This window comes from Dromiciops gliroides, chromosome 4 (assembly GCF_019393635.1).
Source record: "Dromiciops gliroides isolate mDroGli1 chromosome 4, mDroGli1.pri, whole genome shotgun sequence".
Classification (NCBI taxonomy): Eukaryota; Metazoa; Chordata; class Mammalia; order Microbiotheria; family Microbiotheriidae; genus Dromiciops; species Dromiciops gliroides.
In genome coordinates, this window is record NC_057864.1 from 146,377,300 (window position 1) to 146,398,286 (window position 20,987).

Here is a 20,987-nt window from a genome sequence, read left to right on the forward strand (position 1 = left end):
GGGCTCAAAGGTCTTTTAATCTAGGAGTTCTTTTAAAAAAAAAAGTATCACAACCCCTCTTTGGTAGTCTAGTGAAGTCTATGGATCATTTTCAGAATAATGTTTTGTTTATGATATCCATAATTGAGAGAAATGCTAAAATTAAAATTTTAGAGATCAGAAAATAAAGGTGCATTTTTTTTTTAGTGAGGCAATGGGGGTTAAGTAACTTGCCCAGGGTCACACAGCTAGTAAGTGTTCAGTGTCTGAGGCCGGATTTGAACTCAGGTACTCCTGACTCCAGGGCCGGTGCTCTATCCACTACGCCACCTAGCTGCCCCAGTAAAGGTGCATTTTTAAAATGTCATCTAAGTTCATAGACCTCCTTAAACTTCCTGAAATCTATGGAAACCAGGTTAAGAATTCTTAACGTAATCTAACTCATACATGAACAGAAATTCATCCCCTCTGTAAAAACGTGAAATAATTAGTCACTTAGCCTTTGTGTGAAAACCTTTAGAGATGAGAACTTTTTCTTTACATCTAGTCAGAATCTTCATCTCTACAACTTGGGCCTTTTGCTCGTTTTTGGTGGGAGGTCCCTGGTCCTTTTCTCCTCCCTCAGTCCCTTCCATTTATACTTTATATAACTTATATGTTCATAACTATTTTCATATTGTCTTCTAAATTAGAATATAGACTTCTTAAGAATAGGGGCTACTGTTTGGCCCTTCCTTGTATCCCAGTGCACTTACAGCCACTTAGTAATGATTGTTGACTGCCTGATCCTAATTTTGCCCAGCTGGGGGCCCAAGCCAAACAAATCTAATCCTCTCCCATCTAGGGAGCCAGGAGAAGAAAAGACTTCAGGGAAAGTGGCTGAAGTGGGCTGTGTGGAACTTGAAAGCAGTCGTCAAGCCAGGTAAAGGTGATAAGACTTCCTCTATTTGTGCCCAGAGGACAGAATCAGGAACAGTAGATCGGAATTTCCAAGAAGCAAATTTAGGTTTGATCTCAAGAAAAAGTTCTAATAATTAGAGCTATTCAAGAATGTAATAGGCTGCCCTAAGACGTAGCAGTTTCCTCCTCACTGAAGGTCTTCAAAAAGAGACCAGATGAGTGAGTACTTGCTGAATATGTGATAGGAAAAATTTCTTTCAGGTCTAGGAAGCCATTGGTGTCTAACTCTCGAAATTATTCTGAAGACAGATATGTTCTAAGTTCCTCCTTTATTCCCCTTACTTTTTCCCCTACTACTAAACCTAATAAAACAAAACAAACAAACACAAAAACCCACTACTATTTCTCCAAGTTAAACATCCCTTCAATCATTTCCCATGTGATGTGGTGCATATATATATATCAGTCCTCTCAGCATCCAAGGGACACACTCCAACTTATCACCTCCCCTTCCAATATGTGGGAAGGCTAAACTAGAAACAAAACTTCAGACATGATCTGACTTGTTTTAATGTTCTACATCTAGAATACAGAGTAGCATAAAGGTATACACAGAATGACTTCTTTTCACAAATTTCACAAGTTTTTATAAATGACGTCTTTTCACTGTCAGGTAAGTTTTTCAGTAGGGCTAATTAACAAAATCTGTTGAGTACTGTTCAATCAACTAACAAAAATTTCATTAAGTACTTACTTTGTACCAGGCACTGTATTAAGTTCTGAGGCTAAAGAGAAAGAGAAAAACGTGGTCTCTCACAAAGAACTCGCATTCTAATGGGGATGACATGCACCTACAAGATATAGATGATATAAATGGAAGGTAATCCCAGGGGGAAGGCACTAGCTGTGGGGGTTCCTTGGACAGAAGTGAGAGGACTCATCTCATGCAATAAAATTTCATTTAATCAGAACTAAGAAATAGCATAGTCAGTCTCTAGAAAGGTCTTGAAAGACATATGGCTTCCTATTCCACTAAACTAATCACAATCACATCAGAGCCTTTCTATATTCTTTCTGGAGCCCACATCATAGGACTATCTATATACACTATGTGAGAAGGCTGTTCTTCTAGCAAGACTGGTGATTATTCTACTTTGGACAGAATGACTTAAGTATTCTCAACAATACAATGATCCAAGACAATCCCAAAGGACTATTGATGAAACACACTATCCACCTTCTAACAAACACCAAATGGCGGAAGACGGCGGTGCTGCAGGAGGAGCTGGAGGCTCTGGAGGCCCCAAAGTCAGAGGCCAAGGGGGCTTCCATGGCAGCTTCGGCAGTGGGGGCTGAGACCGAGGGGCCCGAGGAGGAAAGGCCAAGGATAAGGAGTGGGTTCCTGTCACCAAGCTGGGCCACCTCGTCAAGGACATGAAGATCAAGTCTTTGGAGGAGATCTATCTTTTCTCCCTTCCTATTAAGGAATCTGAGATCATAGATTTCTTCCTGGGGTCTTCATTGAAGGATGAGGTTCTGAAGATCATGCCTGTTCAGAAACAAACTAGAGCTGGACAACGTGCCAAGTTCAAGGCTTTTGTGGCCATTGGTGACTACAATGGCCATGTTGGCTTGGGTGTCATGTGCTCCAAGGAAGTAGCCACAGCTATTCGTGGTGCTATCATTCTGGCCAAGCTGTCCATCGTTCCTGTGAGACGTGGCTAGTGGGGGAATAAGATTGGCAAGCTTCACTCAGTGCCCTGCAAGGTCACTGGGTGCTGTGGATCTGTTTTGGTGCGCCTGATCCCTGCCCCTCGAGATACTGGCATTGTCTCAGCTCCTGTGCCTAAGAAGCTCCTGATGATGGCTGTAATTGATGACTGCTATACTTCTGCAAGGGGCTGTACTGCCATTCTGGGCAACTTTGCTATAGCTACCTTCGATGCCATCTCCAAAACATACAGCTACCTAACCCCAGACCTATCAGGAATTCACCAATCATCTTGTGAAGACTCACACTCAGGTGTCTGTCCAGAGGACCCAGGCAGCTGCTGTGACAACCACATAAGATTTTTTTTTTATAAACATTGAATAAACTGAACTATGCCTGCTTAAAAAAAAAAAAAAAAGAAAGGGGTATGTGACTCGTTCCTCTTGTGAAGTAGATAGGCAGCCTAGGAGCTGGGCAACAGGAACTTTATGGGTGAAATAAAATTTTGGCCCACAGAAGGACTGTACAGAATACAAACAACAAAGTGCCTCCTCAAATTATCTCATATTTGATTATGCAAGTATGTGTAAGTTTCCTAGTGTTAGATTTTATTTTGGTTTTGCCTTTATATCTCTAGCACCTAGCACAGTGACTTGCAATTAGCAGGTGCTTTTGTTGTTCAGTTTTTTCAATTGTGTTGGACTCTACATAACTCCCTTGGCAGAGTGCCATGATTGTTAAATTTTATGGTAATTCTGTAGGAGGGTCAGGGAGACTTTCTGTAAGGTGTAAAGAGCTCTCACATCATTATGGCTATCCATTTCCCCATATGACTGGGGAAAGGGAGTTTCATTATATGTAGAACAACACTGGGTTTCTTATAAATCTTTTTTTTTTCTTTTCTTGTTCTGTATTAAATACAGAATCTCATCCCAGCTGTTTTATTAACTTGGAAAAAATGACTGTTCTCTTAGTTTCCTCATCTATAATCCACACTGGAAAATTGTAATTCAAAGTTTAATTAAATTTCCTAATCCCCCTCTTTACCTCAAAATCAGGGGTAACAGTGATTAGCTAATAGCACAGCAAAGAGTCTGTATGAAGTCAAACTGGCATAAGCTTCATACTTGAGATCACTTTGTCTTACAGGCAAAAGGAATCCTTTCTAGTAATCAGTGAATGACTCCATTTTAAGCACAAACTGACAGTTAAAACATATTCTCTGTCCCATACAATGGGGCTCCACAATCCTAAGGTTTATTTGAGTATATAAATTGCTGCACCTATAACATAGCTTTAAAGTCAGTTTCTCGCTCCTGACATTCCTGTTTCACTGAGAAAAAGCATATTTAGCAGCTTCTGCCAGGCAAAGGAGATGTGTTTATGCCTGGGAAAGGTTCAAGATAGGAACAGAATGATTTGAGGAGGGCAGGAGTGAGCAAGTTTACTAAAAAGGAGCAAGTATGGCCAAAAAAATAAAGGGGGGGGGCCAAAAAATGAATTCCTTAGAGTTATCAAGTTTTTCCTTGCATTTCACTGGCTTATTCATTTAATCATGTCTCATAGAGCCATTTCTCACCCCCTTTACTCATTTCTTTAATGGTTTTTGCTGATATCCAAAAGGCAGACAGTATTTTATCTTATATTGACTCATAATCTCTAAGAATCCTGCTTCTTAAAACAGGAAAAAGCTTCCAGTACAAAGTGATCTGGTAAGCCACTTTGGAGAAGATAAAAATTATTAACCCCAATTTATGGGCAGTTGGTTTCAGAAACATGAACACAAGAGTCACACTTACTGTCACTGAGCATTAATTGTACAGAGGGATGATCCTCAAGGACATCTGAGGAGAAAGAAATTACAACACAAAAAGGAAAAAAGACAGACATGGGCTAAGAAAACTGGTGTAAGGGGTTAGGAATACGGGATGGCTTCTGCAGATGCTGTAAAGATAAAAGTGGCAGGATGTGGCAATGGATGATGTTGCTCGTCCTTGAAGAGGACCAATGACATAGGGATATTTTGACTTTCAAGTGAATTAGATTTAAGTAAGTCCTCGGCTTCATTTTCTTCTTGAGTCATCAAAATCCAGTGGCAAGACAAAAGTCAAGACAACTGGCCATGGCCCAGGACACTGTGGATGACCTTGGTGTCTTCAATGCCTGACCAATCTCTAAGCACTCCATAGCACCTGCTTCAGGCACCTCCATGGCCATTAAAACAAATTGTTGTCATCTACCCATTCTGCCAGGGGAAGTCTTCACATGCTTAGGGTAGAAACTCCCCTAACTCAACTGAGTCTGATGTCTGTCAATTACCCTCTGCCTGGGTTAGCCCATCTTCTGAGCCAGTTTTACTGGGGTGTGGCTGCTGTGCATGCTACAGTTTTTTGAAGCCACAGAGTGAGATTTGAATGACAGGTAGACACCAAAGGTAGATGAGCCCTGAAAAGGACTCAGTAAGCTCTCATACCAGTCCTCCTTGAATACCAATGCAAAGGACAATGAGATGGATTAAAATAAGCCACAGGTCTCCAATGTTTCCCATTTGGGAAATACTGGAGACCGCATTGGTACTGCTCATTTTGAAAGAGTAGGCAGGAGAAGAGGGTCATTGAGAAATGATCAGTTCTCTTTGTCATGCTTAAAGTATGCTAAGAATGGTATTTCCATTTTAGATGACATAGGGCTGGACTGAATGGGAATGAATGTTTTCCCAGGAAAGAAGGCTATGTGTCATCTGCATAAAAATGTTACTGAACCCAAGAAAGGAATTAGGACTAAGGTGGAACGGGCTATTGTTTCATATAGGATTTTTGTAGCAACTGTTGCATCAGTGAGAAGGATTGTACAAAGACCAGGTGACAAGATAAATAAGAATAGAGAAGGTATTGAAAAATTACTAGCAGCAAACCGCCATCTCAATAGAAAATGTAAATAGGATAAAAATAGTTTTTGTAATGAATATGCAAATGATTTTGGGAAGTGAGGTTTCTAGGGAAATTATTGGTATAAGTAAAATGTTATAGGGCTCAGCAAGGAATAGGATTTTGTAGGACATCTGAAGTGCTAATGACTCCAATAGGAGAATATTAGTCATTTTGCCAGTCTCTTTCCCTCTCCCTTTCCACATATACATATTGGTAGCCTTCACTAAAGTTCTGCTCTAATGCCTCATTTTGACATTAAGGTTTCCCAGGGTTTTCAAAGTAGTCAAATAAGTTAAAAAAAACAAAGATCAATACTGACACTATATTTCCTTAAGTCACTGATAATCAGGAGGTAGTTAAGATCATTTGCTGTTCAGCCACTTTTTCAGTTGTGTCCAACTCTTCATGAACCCATTTGGGGTTTTCTTAGCAGAGATACTGGGGTAGTTTGCCATTTCATTCTCCAGCTCATATTACAGATGAGGAAACAAAGGCAAAAAGCATTAAGTGACTGCATCCAGATTTGAACACAAGTCCAGTACTCTATCCACTGTGCCATAGAAGAATGAATTAGATGAACAATAAAGATCTCTTTCATTCCCAAAAAATGTAATGGGGTTAGTGATTTCATTGTTATAAAAAAAATGAAAATGAAACTCCAAAGTCTATGCAAACTTTATCAGGTTCCCCTGCAGCTGCTTGTGGATACATGCAAAAGTCAATGCTTGATAAAAATCTGAATGGGCCAATACCTCCACCAAATCCAGATTGTTGGCCTCTTAACACTTCAGTCCCCATGACTTCATTCAGCAAACTGCATATACCACAACAGAGCTCACATAGACATGGGGCCCATCTTCATGGTTACTCCCACTAGCAACGTAGACAATAAACCCTCCATTATTTAGAAAATGGCCTTTGAGAATTGTTGTTGCCAAATGAAAAAACAAAAACAAAAACTCCTGCAGCCAACCTAGTAATTACTTATAAAGAACTTTGCTGGGCTGATTCTCAGTAGTAAACCATTTGTCACTAGGCCCATACTAGAATTCTTTCCATATTACTAGGGTGGAGGCTAATACTCTACTTGGCATTTCCATCAAGAACCCAGGGTCATCTCCACAGTCATAGTGCAACATCAGGGGACTGCAGTGGATAAAAATTTTGCTTATTATAGAAACGATTAAACCAAACAACAACTTCTATAAATGTTGAAACAATCAATTTGGCTGGTCAGCAAGGGCCCTCCCCTAAGTCTTTACATACACAGTACCTCTCCAATAGGTTCTGAATTTTACTTGTAATTGATATTAAACTTTACAGCTGACTTTTATTTTTACTTAATCACTGGCATTTCTCCATGTTTCCTCCATTTTTTTTTTTTAGTATGCACCTTTCCCCCATTTTACAGAACGTTATTTATAAAATCTGAATGGTCTTTTGTTGTTTTATTAAAAGACTAAGTCTTACAATTTCCTCTGTTGGGCTTATTTGGGACCAAAGCAAAACCTACTTGCCTGTAGTTCTGATTGGGGAAGAAGCATAGTAGAGTGGGAAGAAAATATGAATGATCTGAATAATAATACAGTGGATATATTGTTGGACTTGGAGTCAAGAAGACCTGAGTTTGAATTCTGTCTGTGTGACCCTGGACAAGTCACTTAACTCTCATTGCCCTACAAAAACCAAAACAAAACAAAGCAAAAAAAAAATCCCCCCATCAATTTAAGGCTCCCCTAAAAGTAGTTTCCCATGCATATATTAAAATTATTCAAGAATTCTTTCAAGATTTAAAGATAGATAACTGATGATGCTCTTTATTGATATCCAACACACTATAAGATAGGGCATCATATGCTTAAAAGGTATTTGTTACCCCCAATGAAGATGTCTGATGAAGAACTGATTGAACATAATCCAAATTCTCCTGTTTATGGATAACAATGTAAACTGATCATTTCAAGTCCTAGAATAAGATCCACAATCACTCAAGACTTTGGTCAGCTATCAAATTAGAAAAATCGATTGGATGAAGTATATTAGCTACTGATCCTACGGTATGATATGTGATTAGAAGAAAAGCCCCTTCACCTAGACCATCAGTACAGATACCCTAGATAGACAATGAACCTAGAACCTAGCACTAGCTAGGTGTTCTTTGATGTATTTAATGGAAAACATGGACAAAAATTATATAGGATGGAAGGTAGTCGGAATATGATGCATCTACCATGGAAGGGCATATCCATATGGATGAGATCACATATCAAAATAACAAAAAAGGACAAGGAAAGCAACTTGAACCTGGAATAATATCATCTAGTCTAATCCTTCCAATTCACAATTGAAGCATTTCAAACCCAAAGTGAAGTTATTTGTCAAAGACAATGCTGAGAATAATCTGAAGAGCCAGGACTAAAATCCAGATTATATAGCTCATATGTCAAAAAAATTTTTTTTCCACTGAGCCATGTCCTTTTCCTGCCACTTTCCTTACTATTCTATACACATATATTTACATACACACATACAGATATTAGTGGGTTGAAAATATATGAGCAGTATATATGTATGTAAATAAATATATATTGTATACATATCCACATATGCATATATAAACATGTATATATGCATATGTACACATACACGGTGCTGTTCATATGTATAATCTACTACCCATGTATCTATGAACATATATACACATATGGCTGTCTAGTACATACAGATGTGTATCAATATACATAGTATATGTCTCTGCATTTGTGCATATGCAAGCATGCATAATACATATGCATGCGCACAAGCATAAATGTGCATGTTTATTTAAATGGAATATAATATTTTGTATCTTGGTTGACTTCTAGGTTATGAATATTTTCATAGGATAATATTTAAACCATGCAGATAACTTACTGCAATTCCTTCATTTTACAGATGAGAAAACAGGCCAATTAGACCTTTATGGACCTGCCCAAAATTCTACAGACAGTAAGTAATAGAAATGGGATTAGAACCTTAACTCCTAGTCTTCAAATCAAACCCAGTGCTTACCCTCTCTACCACCCTATATATTTCCCACACATCAAGGGTTTCTACAGCTCACATTTCCTAAATACAGTATATCATAAGAAAGTCTGACATTTAATTTCCCAAGTACTTTACCTTCTGTTGCCGCCTGCCTCAGGGGCACATAAAAGACAGATGCTACCTGCCTCTTTCATTTTCTCTCTTCTTCCCAGTCCATTGAAGGCCAGGCTGGCCAGCCATCAAGAACTGTTGATGCCAAGTGCTCTAGGCCACAAAAAAATGAGGGGACAATTTATAGGGAAACAACATTAGCCTACAACTTCATTAAATCTGAACATAGCATGAGGCAGCTTGTGGTGGACATCTTTTCCAAAGTCAAATTTTCTATCCATTCTCTACCAGGAAAATCAGGTTGATAGAACTTTTGTCATGGACAAAATAAAAAGAAAGAAAAAGGTTTTATCCAGGTGTGAAATATAATGAACATCACCCCTTTTACTAATGAAAGTTGTTAAAAGGGATTAGAAGCCCAAGACCTTTGGTGGGGGGAGAGAGAGACAGAAAGAGACAGAGACAGAGACAGAGAGAGACAGAGAGACAGAGACACACACACACACACACACACACACACACACACAAATTCTAAGCATTTTTATTGTTATTTTCTTGGAATTCTAAGTTCTCATATAATTAGAAAAATATTAGTATCCCTTTTGAAATCTGGTTATAATGTCACAATCCCCTTATATGTTGCTATTGCCTGGGATACAGTAAGGAGAGAAATATCCAAATAGCTTATGTGAGAGATGTTGACTTAATTTCTTTTCATCAGAGCTGAAACTGGTTACAAACCTGCCTCTTCAGCCTCATCAATCTAAATGCACACAAATGATGGCCTCTTACTACCCATCATATTCTCAGCTAGAGTTCCAGTTTTTTAGATGTAATGTTTTGCCTGAGTTCTGTGCCAAGTTATTTAAAGGCAGAAAAAAGGCAGTAGATTGTGTTTGATTTTTTTCAGCTAAGAAAAAAAAAGAATAAAGAGTACAGAGAAAGGAAGGAAATAAAAAAGTTACATTTCCCAATGCTACTTGTCTTGCTTTATTATCAATTTAGGAACCTTGGGACAGTGCTACTAATCAGTCATCTGAAACTTCATTCTTTGTTGTTGGCTACAAAACTATAACTTTGAAAGCTTCCCTAAGGGTTTTAACTCACTAGAATGCTATGAATTAAAAGACTCATTAGACCTGACAGATAATATAAATTTTTTTTTTGCTTTTTTTTGCAGGGCAGTTGGGGTTAAGTAACTTGCCCAGGGTCACACAGCTAGTAAGTGTTAAGTGTCTGAGGCCAGATTTGAACTCAGGTACTCCTGAATCCAGGGCCGGTGCTCTATCCACTGCACCACCTAGCTGCCCCTAATATAAATGTTTACTGAGAAATAAGAGAGACAGAAATAAGCCAGATATTATTGGGGAGAGGGGGAAGAGGTGACACAACAAGGTCAAAGATTAGCAAGGTACCCCAAACATGTCAACAGGCATAAATATCAACTTTGCTTTAGAGAAATATTTAAAATGCAGACATTTCTTTCCTTTATAAAAATCATGAAAGCTGATTATAAAAATATATAATTTGGGGAATATTCATATTACAAAATAAGTTACAGAAGATATCTTTAAATAATACACTCAACTAGGGTAACTTAAAATGAACATCCAACTTGCACAGATTTACTGTGGTTTAAAAAAAAAGTACATTTCCATATAGTCTATAAAAAGCCAAAAGTTGAAAGGATTCAAATTTACCTCCAGTAAAGTACAAAACAGCTTGGTCCATTATGCTTAGTACATAGAGGGAGTGAGAAGAGCACACTGTTAAATATTTACTTTTCCAATCTAATAAAAATGCATTACATTTACTAATTAAACTACCTAGAAGCTTTAAAAGACCTCCCTTTGGGGCAGCAGGAGAAAATGCATTGCTGTATATAATGAAAAAGGAATGTACTTGAAAAGTTCAGCTATTTGTTTTTTTTGTTTGTTTGGTTTGGTTTGGTTTTGAGGGTTGAAAATGAGGAAGGGATATGTAGTAAATAGATTAAATTCTCCCATAGCGAACAAGAAGGGCTGAGAATGTAATAACTGAATAGAAATCAAAATGAGGATTTTAAAGGGAGGGTGTCTAGAATAGAACTTGAAAAACTACATAAAGTCAAAAACTGGAGTTGGAGAAAATCATATTCATTTGACATGCTTATATTTAAAAAATAATTTAAAAATAAAGGTGAAAAATCATTCCCCAATTGACAAATGGTCAAAGGACATGAATAGGCAGTTTTTAGATAAAGAAATCAAAGCTATCTATAGTCATGTGAAAAAAATGTTCTAAATCACTATTGATCAGAGAAATGCAAATTAAAATAAGTTTTAGGTACCACCTCACACCTATAAGAATGGCTAATATGATTTTTTTTTAAAAAAGGAAAATGTTGGAGAGGATGTGGGAAAACTAGAACATTGATCCACTGTTAGTGGAGTTGTGAACTAATCCAACTATTCTGGAGAGCAATTTGGAACTATACCCAAAGGGTTATAAAACTGCATATATTTTTTGATCCAGCAAAACTACTGCTGGGTTTATATCTCAAAGACATCCAAAAAAGGGGAAAGGACCTATTTGCACAAAAATATTTCTAGCAGCTCTTTTTGTGGTGGTTAAGAATTGGAAATCAAAGGGATACCCATTAATTGGTGAATGACTAAATAAGCTGTGGTATATGACTGAAATGGAATACTATTATGCTGTAAGAAATTACAAGCAGGGCAATTTCAGAAAGCCTGGAAAAATTTACATGAACTGATGTAAACAGGAACAGCAGTGTTGTTCAGTGAAGAACTGTGAATGACTTAGCTATTCTAAGCCATACAGTAATCCAAAATATTCTTAAAAGACTAATGATAAAGCATACTATCCACCTCCAGTCCTTTGACAGGAGACTGTCAAATTCAGTAGAGGTCAAGAAAGATGTTCATTCAGAAGAGGCCATTTACCATAAGCAAAATTGTCACTGGCCATTCTACAAGAACCAACAGTCACATTGCTGACTTTTTCCTCTTTATTAAAGTGAGTATACTGTTCACATTCCCATCTTCTAGCACACCAGAAGGAACAAGCATACCACTTTTCAAAAAACTGCTGACCTAGAAAAAGCTAGGTTCTCCCTAGCAGGGCACAACAAGCCCACAGCATCTTAAAGAAGTAACCACCACCTGAAGCTGAATTATCCATTGGACTTCTGGACATTAGTGCCAACCCATGTCTTACACATTTCAATGTACAATGTACCTGAGGGAAGCCAGGCCAGGGTGTCAGGAAGAACCACTGGAGTAGAACAGCATATCTTGTCTTCAGGTCACAATGTCTACATAGCACTGCCTCTACCTTTGACTTCCCTGAGGGACTGCTTCAGGTTTGACATCATCATCTTGCAGACACTGTCACAGAGGGTTTAAAGTTGTTTTATTTTAAAGGCTTCCTAATGTCCTTTTTAAATGGGGTTTAAATTCATGCTGTCGGCATTTTACCCCAGGCTTCAATGCTGTGCAGACAACAGAGTACTTAAATTGTCATTCCCCAGGGATAGCCTGGAACAGTGCCCAGTGGAAAAGACTGCTTTAGTGTGCAAGGATGATGACAAGGAGCAGATACTCACTTTGCAAGAAATCTCCCTCCTAGAGGTCAATCCAATTCCCCCTTAGCCTGGACAAATGGGGTCAGAACAGTCCTAGAACCCCCAGGTAAATAGATCTGAAGGTTCTAATTTAAACTATCCCCCCAGTCCACCTTCAGGTGGATCATAAATCAATAATATAAAATCCTATTGATGTCCCAGGGGCTGCTTGAACTTGTCTGCTTGACCAAGATTCTACTAAAGAAACATGAGCTAAATCACAGCATCACGGGATTTGAGGGATGGAAAAGATCTTAGCTGTCCAGACCATACATGAAAGGGATCCTCAAAAAAGGAGTCAACCAGCCTCTATTGGAGGACTTCCACAAAAGGGGACCTTGCTACCTCTTGAGGCAGCCCATGCCACTGTTGTACAGTTCCAATTGTTAGGAAGTTTTTCCTGACATCGAACTTTAATTGGACTCTGTAACTTCCAACTAGTGCTCCTGGCCCTGTCCCCCTGGAATCAAACAGAATGAGTCCTCTCTCTTGCACATGACAGTCTTTCAAGTATCTGAAAACAGTTATCAAGTTCCCTCTGAGTCATTTCTTCTCTGGGCTAAACACCCTCATTTCCTTCATTCTATTCTCATGTCCCCACCTTGGATCTCTCTCTGCCTAGTCCTGACAGAGAGGCTTGTGTAGCTCAGTGAAACCATGAGCTATGCCATGCAGGGTTACCCAAGATGGACAGGTCATACTGCAGAGTTCTGACAAAAAGGTGATCCACTGGAGAAGGAAATGGCAAACAACTCCACTATCTTTACCAATAAAGCCCCCTGCACAGCACAAAAATGATAAAAGAGATGACATTGGAAGATGAACTCCTCAGTTTAGGAGGTGTCCAATATGCTACTGGGGAAAAGTAGAGGACAATCACAAGTAGTTCCAGTACAGAATTCAAGAAGCCCTAGACAGGTCCAAATCCTACCTCAGACATTGTATGACATTTGGCAAGTTAATTAACCTCTTTGGATTAAAGAGAAGCTCAAAATAAAACACTTTGGAAAAGTTAATAAGCACTTATTTATTAAATGTTTGCTAAATAAAGTATGATATATAAATAGTGCTTTTTTAAGACATAGCAACAAAAGCCATGTTTTAATAAAACTGTGTTTTAGGAGGGAAATAATTTCTAAAATTGCATTTAGAATTCTGGTGTTGTTTTTTGTCCTTTATTCTCAAAGACCATGACATCAGGTAATGTCATGACTTGCAATTAATTGAATTTAAGTAGGGAGAGATGTGCAAAGTCATCAACCTCACTTTCTCCTCCAGAGCCATCTGGGTCCAGTGGCAAGATCTCTCTCTCTCTCTCTCTCTCTCTCTCTCTCTCTCTCTCTCTCTCTCTCTCTCTCTCTCTATCTCCATCCGTATCTCTCTCTGTCTCTCTATCTCTATATAGCATGACATCTGGAGATGGCTCTGAATGTTTTAAGGCAATTAGGGTTAAGTGACTTAAATCACATTTGAACTCAGATCCTCCCAACTTTGTGGCCAGTGCTCTATCCACTGCATCACCCAGCTGCCTCCTTAGCATTCTAGTTAATGATTCAAGATCCTGAGATCCTGAGATTGTTCAGGTAAAGACCTGGAAAGGATAAGTCAAATTAGGAAGTGGCAATCATGATATTATAGAATACATATAGCATGGAAGGGTTTACAAGAAATATAATTTAAAAGAAGGTATTTTGTGGTGAGATCAAGGTAATTTTCCAACATGTCACCTGGAAGAAGCTAACCTAAAATGTAATCAGTGAAAAGTCATCTGTAGTTTTGGAACTGACTTGGTAGGAAAAAGGGTTGATGTGACAAAGGTGACATTGTATCATATGCAAACAAAAGGATGTTAGTCTTCATGCCGTCAGGAAAAGTAACGCTACAGACAAAGAATGCACCAGTTTAACTGACACTAAATATCAAAGGAGGAAGATACTATATCTCTGACTGACTGACCAAAAGAAAGGCTTTCTTTATAGTGGAGTAAGGTGGCTCTTTATTCTGCAACACAGGGGAGATGAAACACTCCACGATCTGTGACTCTGATCTATTTTTGTCAAGCAACCTTCTATTTATTATTTCCTGGGTACTTCAATACTGGGAAGATAAAATGCTGAATAGCAGAGATGAGTATTGTAGTCTTGGGAAAGTATTATTAACATCACTTAAAATTAATAAATTGACATTTTGAGTATAAACCAGCCTTTTGTAAATTTTGTTAACATGAATCACTTTTCCATAGCCTAATAATGAAAGGGAAAACCAATAAAGTCAAATTTGTGAATCAACTCAACGGAAAGACTAGATCATGGAACCCAGTGGAATTGGGGCATAAGCCTTCCAAGGGGAGCCTAGACAACCAGCTAGCCCTTACATTTTCCTTTACTATATAAACAAACTCAAAATTGGACAACAGACAAGGATATATGATTTATGTCTCGTACAATTTCCCCAAAAAATGTCTTAAAAAATAAAAGTCCAGGGGGCGGGCTAGGTGAGTAGCAGTGGATTTAAGCACCGGCCCTGGATTTAGGAGTACCCTAGAGTTCAAATCCAGCCTCAGACACTTAACACTTACTAGCTGTGTGACCCTGGGCAAGTCACTTAACCCCCATGGCCCCACAAAAAACAACAACAACAACAAAAATAAATAAATAAATAAATAAAAGTCCAGCCTAAAGTTAGCCACTCCATATTATCCAGGTAATTGTCTAATTGTAAAATAGACACACCTAGGTGGTCCTATGGTCCAATGGGTAGAGCAACAAGCCTGGAGTAAGGAAGACAAGAGTTCAAATTCTGCCTCAAACTCTTACAAGCTATATGATCCTAGTCAAGTCACTTAACCCTATTTGCCTCCATTTCCTCATCTGTAAAATGAACTGGAGAAGAAATGGCAAATCACTCCAGTATCTCTGCCAACAAAACCCCAAAAGATGTCACAAAAAGTCAGATATGATTGAAACAATTGAACAAGAAAGAACAAGAATCTCCAATCATCAACAATAAATGTTAAGTGTTCATTATTTGCCTGGAACTTCAGTAGAGTGATAGCTTTTCTATCCCCAGTAACTGTTACATAGGGGGCATTTAAATGCTGATTGACAAAGGGGGAAATTTTCACTGGCTAAGAATCAGTTAAAGAAAGTCATTAATGAGGCAGTGTTGTTCAGTAGTAAGTCTCTCGGCTGTGGAGTCAGAGGACCAGGGCTCAAATTACATATCTGAAACTTAACTATCTGGGTGACTTGTGAAAAATCAGTTGACCATTCTGATCCTTCAATTCTTCATCTATAAAATGAGAAGGACCACACCAGTTGACTTCTGAGGTCCTTTCCAGCTGTACAGGAATGATACTAATTCATTTCCTGGATTTGTTTGTTTTGTTTTGCCTCCTTCCTCAATAACACTATACTGGGGTTAAAAAAAAAAAAAAGCCAAACATTATGGAGTTTCTAAAAGGCAAATACAGAAATCACAAGCAGAGAAGAGACTTCAACATTATCATTTTTTAAAAAATGACAAGGATGTTTTCCCCTCATTAGGAATTACCTTTTGCACTTTCAGAACCTATAGTTCTGAATAGCCCTACTGCTAGCCCTACCCTCTAGATTCTCAGAAAGTTTAAAGTGGCTCATTGTCGTTTCCCCTAGGGCAACCCTGAGGGACTGTAAGGCAATAGTAACGATTATTATGGAGCTCAGGACCTCATTAAAGCTTAGAAAGGTGAGCCTAGAAGGGATAAAATTATGAAATCACAGGTAGGAAGGCAGTATGATTCACATCAAGCTTTGCCTTTAAAAACATTGGTAAGAAGTTGTTAAAAACTACATAGAGAGGGGCAGCTGGGTGGCACAGTGGATGGATGAAGCACCAGCCCTGGATTCAGGAGGACCCGAGTTCAAATCCAGCCTCAGACACTTGACACTTACTAGCTGTGTGACCCTGGACAAGTCACTTAACTCTCATTGCCCCACAAAAACAAACAAAAAAAACAGAACTACATAGAAGAAAATTGTATTATCATCCATAATATTCATGAGACTTTTCTGGTAAAATTAAATTTCTTTAGCAAAAGGAAGAAGGTAAATATTAAAGAAAATGCTCTTTGGTTTTAGGTTCTTGGCTTTGTATAAGGTAATAAAGAGAGTAAAGAATTGGGGTCAGAAGACTTGGGTTCAAATCCTGGCTCTGCAACTTGCCAGCTGAGGAACATGAAGTAGTTCAATTACCTTCTTGGGGGCCTCTTTTCCAGATGATCTAAGATTCCTTCTAGATCCAAATTTTGTGAATACATGATCACAACAAAAATAACATAGCTCACAAATATTTATTGGTTTTTGCCAATGAAAATATTTATTTTTTCAAGATACCAATGATAGTTTTGAGGAAATACTGATATTCAGTTAGAAGGTGGTGTTAAGGAATACTTTAGGTTTGTCGAAGTGCAGTTATTAATATATAAACTGTGTATGTCAGCAGTTAAATTAAGAACAAAGACTTTTGAAACCAAAGGTAAAGACATCTGGTTGCTTTTTATTTCTAGTCATCTCTTGTGCCTCCTCTTTCTTGGACCAGAGGATATAGACAGGTATAGATAACAAACAGGCTTTAAAAAACACTAGGTCTCACATTAAAAGAATGTCTACTACTACTTATGGTCTAAGCTTTCTTTGGTAAAATGTGGTGACTGAATTAATGGGCAAATCTTTCCATTCTAGAAAAATAAATAACCAAAACTATGTCCACCTCAACATCCAACTATCACTATATTCACTTTGAGACAGACAGAGATATAGGGAAAGAGACAGAAAGACAATTATCTTGTGGAAAAATGATTGCTTTCTGGTCAGAGACATAGTGTAAAAATATTATAATAGTATAACAATATTTATACTATTGATTTTGACAATAACAAAACTATGGAAGGAAAATGGATGATCACAGATCAAAGAATGGCTAGACAAATTATGTTCTATAAATGTAATGGGAATATCATTGTACTCTAAGAAATCATGAATATGAAGAAGTCATGAGAACTTGTGAAAACTCATATGAAATGATGCAATGAGGGCAACTAGGTGGCGCAGTGGATAGAGCACGGGTCCTGAGTCAGGAGGACCTGAGTTCAAATATGACTTCAGATGCTTAACACTTCTAGCTGTGTGACCCTAGGCAAGTCACTTAATCCCAATTGCCTAGCCAAAAAAAAAAAAAATTGAAATGATGCAATGAGTGCAAGGATTATTTCATTTTTTATCCTTGTATTCCTAGCACTGAGAATAGTGCCTAGAACACAGTAGGCACTTAATAAATGTTTGTTGATTAATTGATGTAAATGGAGCCTGACAAACAATTTGCATAAAACCACAATATTTCAAAGGAAAGAAACACTGAAAGATTTCTAAATCCTGATCATTGTCATGATCAATCTTGACTTCACACAAATGATGGTGAAACCTGCTTCCTGCTATTCTGCTTCAAGATGTGTAGCATGAGGCATGTATTGTCAAATGTCTGTTGATTTGCTTGGCTAAATTGCATGTCTTTGTTACAAAAGAGGGAAATATTATTGGGAAGAGACAGCAATATAAAAAATATTTTTAAATGATTGTTCGCTCTGTCTCTTTCTCTCTCTGTTTCTCTCTCTCTCTCTCTCTCTCTCTCAGATATAAGCTGACAGGGTATAATCAATTAGAAAATTTTCCATTACAAATATTTACATGTTTTCCAAATAAGATCTAAATTCAAATATCATTAATTAGGAATCATTATGAACATATAAAGGAAGAGTGGTTCATAGGAATCTCTCAGGGCCTCTGTTCATTTGCTATAAAAAGGATGGCAACTACGTGATCTGTAATACAAAACACTCAGCTTTGGAATTCTATGACTCTTACTCAACCAAATCAAAGGACAATAGAACACCATAGGTTTATATAGAGAATGGGCCAGCGGCACAGCCATACCTGACCCACATTCTGTACATCTATGAATGTGACTTGAACTAAATACCTGCTATATAAAGAGCTATCTATTATAACTAGCTTTGAGGAATTTTTCAGCTCAATTCTCCAACCTCTGACTATGAGGACTGGTCTAATTTCTGATTGCTTTCTGGTTCCCTAGCTGTTATTCCAGACAGTTGGCCAAACTTATGACTTCCAGGTTCAGTGAGGAATCACTATATATGAGAATAGCTGTTTAGATTAGCAAATTACCATCAGCCAACTAAGTAAACAGCACTTTTCTGATGTTTACAGGTTTTTTTTTTACCTCAAACATTTTTCTCTCAGATGTGCCCATGTAAAAACTTCAGAGGGAAAGTGTGTAAATACCTGTACCATATTTCTTCACCAGAGGGTATCTGCCATTATTTCCCTGGACAAAAATATGTCACTTTCTGACACCTCCTATATTTTTCTGAAGTTATTTTTTCCCACCCTCAACTTCATCTTTCAATGGAAATCAAGAGCCAGAGTGAGTCAGCTGAATTCAAGCTAAGCACCAGGTCAAAAGCAAGGTCAAGCTTCTTAAGAGTTGCTCTGAGAATCCAGCAATGAGAACTTCAAATGTTTCTTTATTCATTCACCTGCCTGCTAGGCAACAAATGGAATCAATCTTCATCGGGGTTAAACATTTACTATTGAAATATGGCTCACTGCTATTTCCCCAAAGTACTAACTAAAGCACTCTAAGGATTACAAATGGGACAGAAGAGAGGGCAAGGGCAGGGGGAAATGGAAGTCAATTTTTTCAGTGCGTCATTTTTTCTACTTGACTCAAATATCACTGAAGAATATTTTTCTTCCTAAATTATAGCATCTGCCTTTTTTTCCTTCTATACCACTAGTTCTCTACTCTTCCTAGCCCAGATGTAAATCCCCCCCCATACCTCTTTAGTCAGAATCATTCAGGGGCAGAGATCTTGTCACCATGCTTCAGGGAGTCAGAATGATAGCATTTAAACTTACTTTACAAACCTGTTTAGTCCTCTCTTACATTAGGTTAGTCTCTGATATCTTTGATCTCTGTTTCCTCAGGGGCAAAAAAGGGAATTCTATTATTTATATGCTATGTACTAACTCTGGCCCCCTTCCTTGCTACAAGGTAACTCATTAAGATGAAAAATTGCAAGGAAGCTGCCACCCAGCATCAGTGGAGTTTTCCACACTAGGAGTTCCCAGTACATAAGAAACTGCACAATAAACACAGTATAACTATCATGCTATTCATTTAAGTGCATAAAGATAGTTCAAAGTAACCTACTTTCAAGAAGGAATAGATCCGGGGCAGCTAGATGGCATAGTGGATAAAGCACCGGCCCTGGAATTCAGGAGGACCTGCGTTCAAAGTCCTGCCTCAGACACTTGAAACTTACTAGCTATGTGACCCTGGGCAAGGTCACTTAACCCTCATTGCCACCACAAAAAAAAAAGGAGGAATAGATCACTTACAGTAGGGAAACCTTCATATTAACTGTTGGTTTTTTGTGGTGTGTGCGTCATAGACTCCTTTGTCAATCTGGTGAGGCCTATGCTCATGTGCTCAAATGAACAAAATAAAATGAATAAGATTACAAAGGGAATCAAATGTATTGAAACAGCTATTAGAATATTTTTATTTTAATACCATTTTAACTTTTCCAATTATATGTAAAGACAAATTTAAACATTCTTTTATAAAAAATTTGAGTTCATGGACTCCAGGTTAAAAATCCCTGAGAGACAACCAGAGAGAAAGCTTCATAAGAGAGGTTAACACCTGAACTGAGATAAGAGAAAGGAAAGGATTTCAAAAGGTTGTAAATGTGAGGGGCAACCATCTCAACCACAGTGGACCAGTATTCACAAAATTAGAGGCAAGAATGAACAGGATGAACTCAGAGAACATTGACTAGTCATGGGGGAGAGTAAAACAGTCAAGTAATGGAAAAGATGGAACGGGAAACATAAGAATGGCAATGAAATAGTGAGCAGGTGTGGAATGTGGAGTATGTGAAGTGGAGTCATACATGCAAAGGCTGAAGAAGTAGAGAGGCACCAGGCATTGAACAATTTTGAATGCCAGGGCCCAAGAATGGATGCTTTGGTCAGTAAGTAAATGGGAAGCATCTGAAAATTTTTGTCAGTATGGGTTTTTGCCTTGTTTTTCAGCAGGGAAGTGACACTGGCAGAAAAATAGATCAGGAAGAATTCTCAAGTAATCAAATGCAAAGGATGGAGTCATAGAGGGAGAGATGACAAAAGGAAAGGGAGTTTGGTAATGATGCTAGGGTGGCAGCCCAGGTGAGAGATTATAAGGACCTGAAGTAGAAGTGGTAGCAGTCAGGAGCGGAAAAGAGGAAATCAAAAAGCTTTTGCACCTAATCCTATTTCTCTTTTTACATATAAGAAAATAATAATAATACTTTATGGGACTTCAAAGTTTATGAAGCACTTTACATATATTTTCTTGTTTGAGTCTCACAATAACCCAGTGAGGTAGTTACTATAGAGATTAATATCCCTATTTTTACTGATGAAGCTCACTCAGAAACTGACTTACCTTCATCATATATGTGTATAGTATATACATGTGTACATGCACACAATATGTATACATGAATAAACATACATACAAAATGGATATATACTATATATACAACTACATTTATACAATACATACACCTATATAGTAGTATCTTTATATAGTATATGTAGAT

General features: G+C 37.9%; 1 protein-coding gene and 1 pseudogene across 2 annotated transcripts in view; one reads left to right on the forward strand and one right to left on the reverse strand.

Moving 5' to 3' along the window:
• The window catches only part of KCNK1 (potassium two pore domain channel subfamily K member 1), a 58,968-nt gene that overhangs the window by 10,509 nt on the left and 27,472 nt on the right, over window positions 1–20,987 (reverse strand). The window lies entirely within an intron of this gene.
• LOC122753020 lies at window positions 2,134–2,947 on the forward strand (annotated as a pseudogene).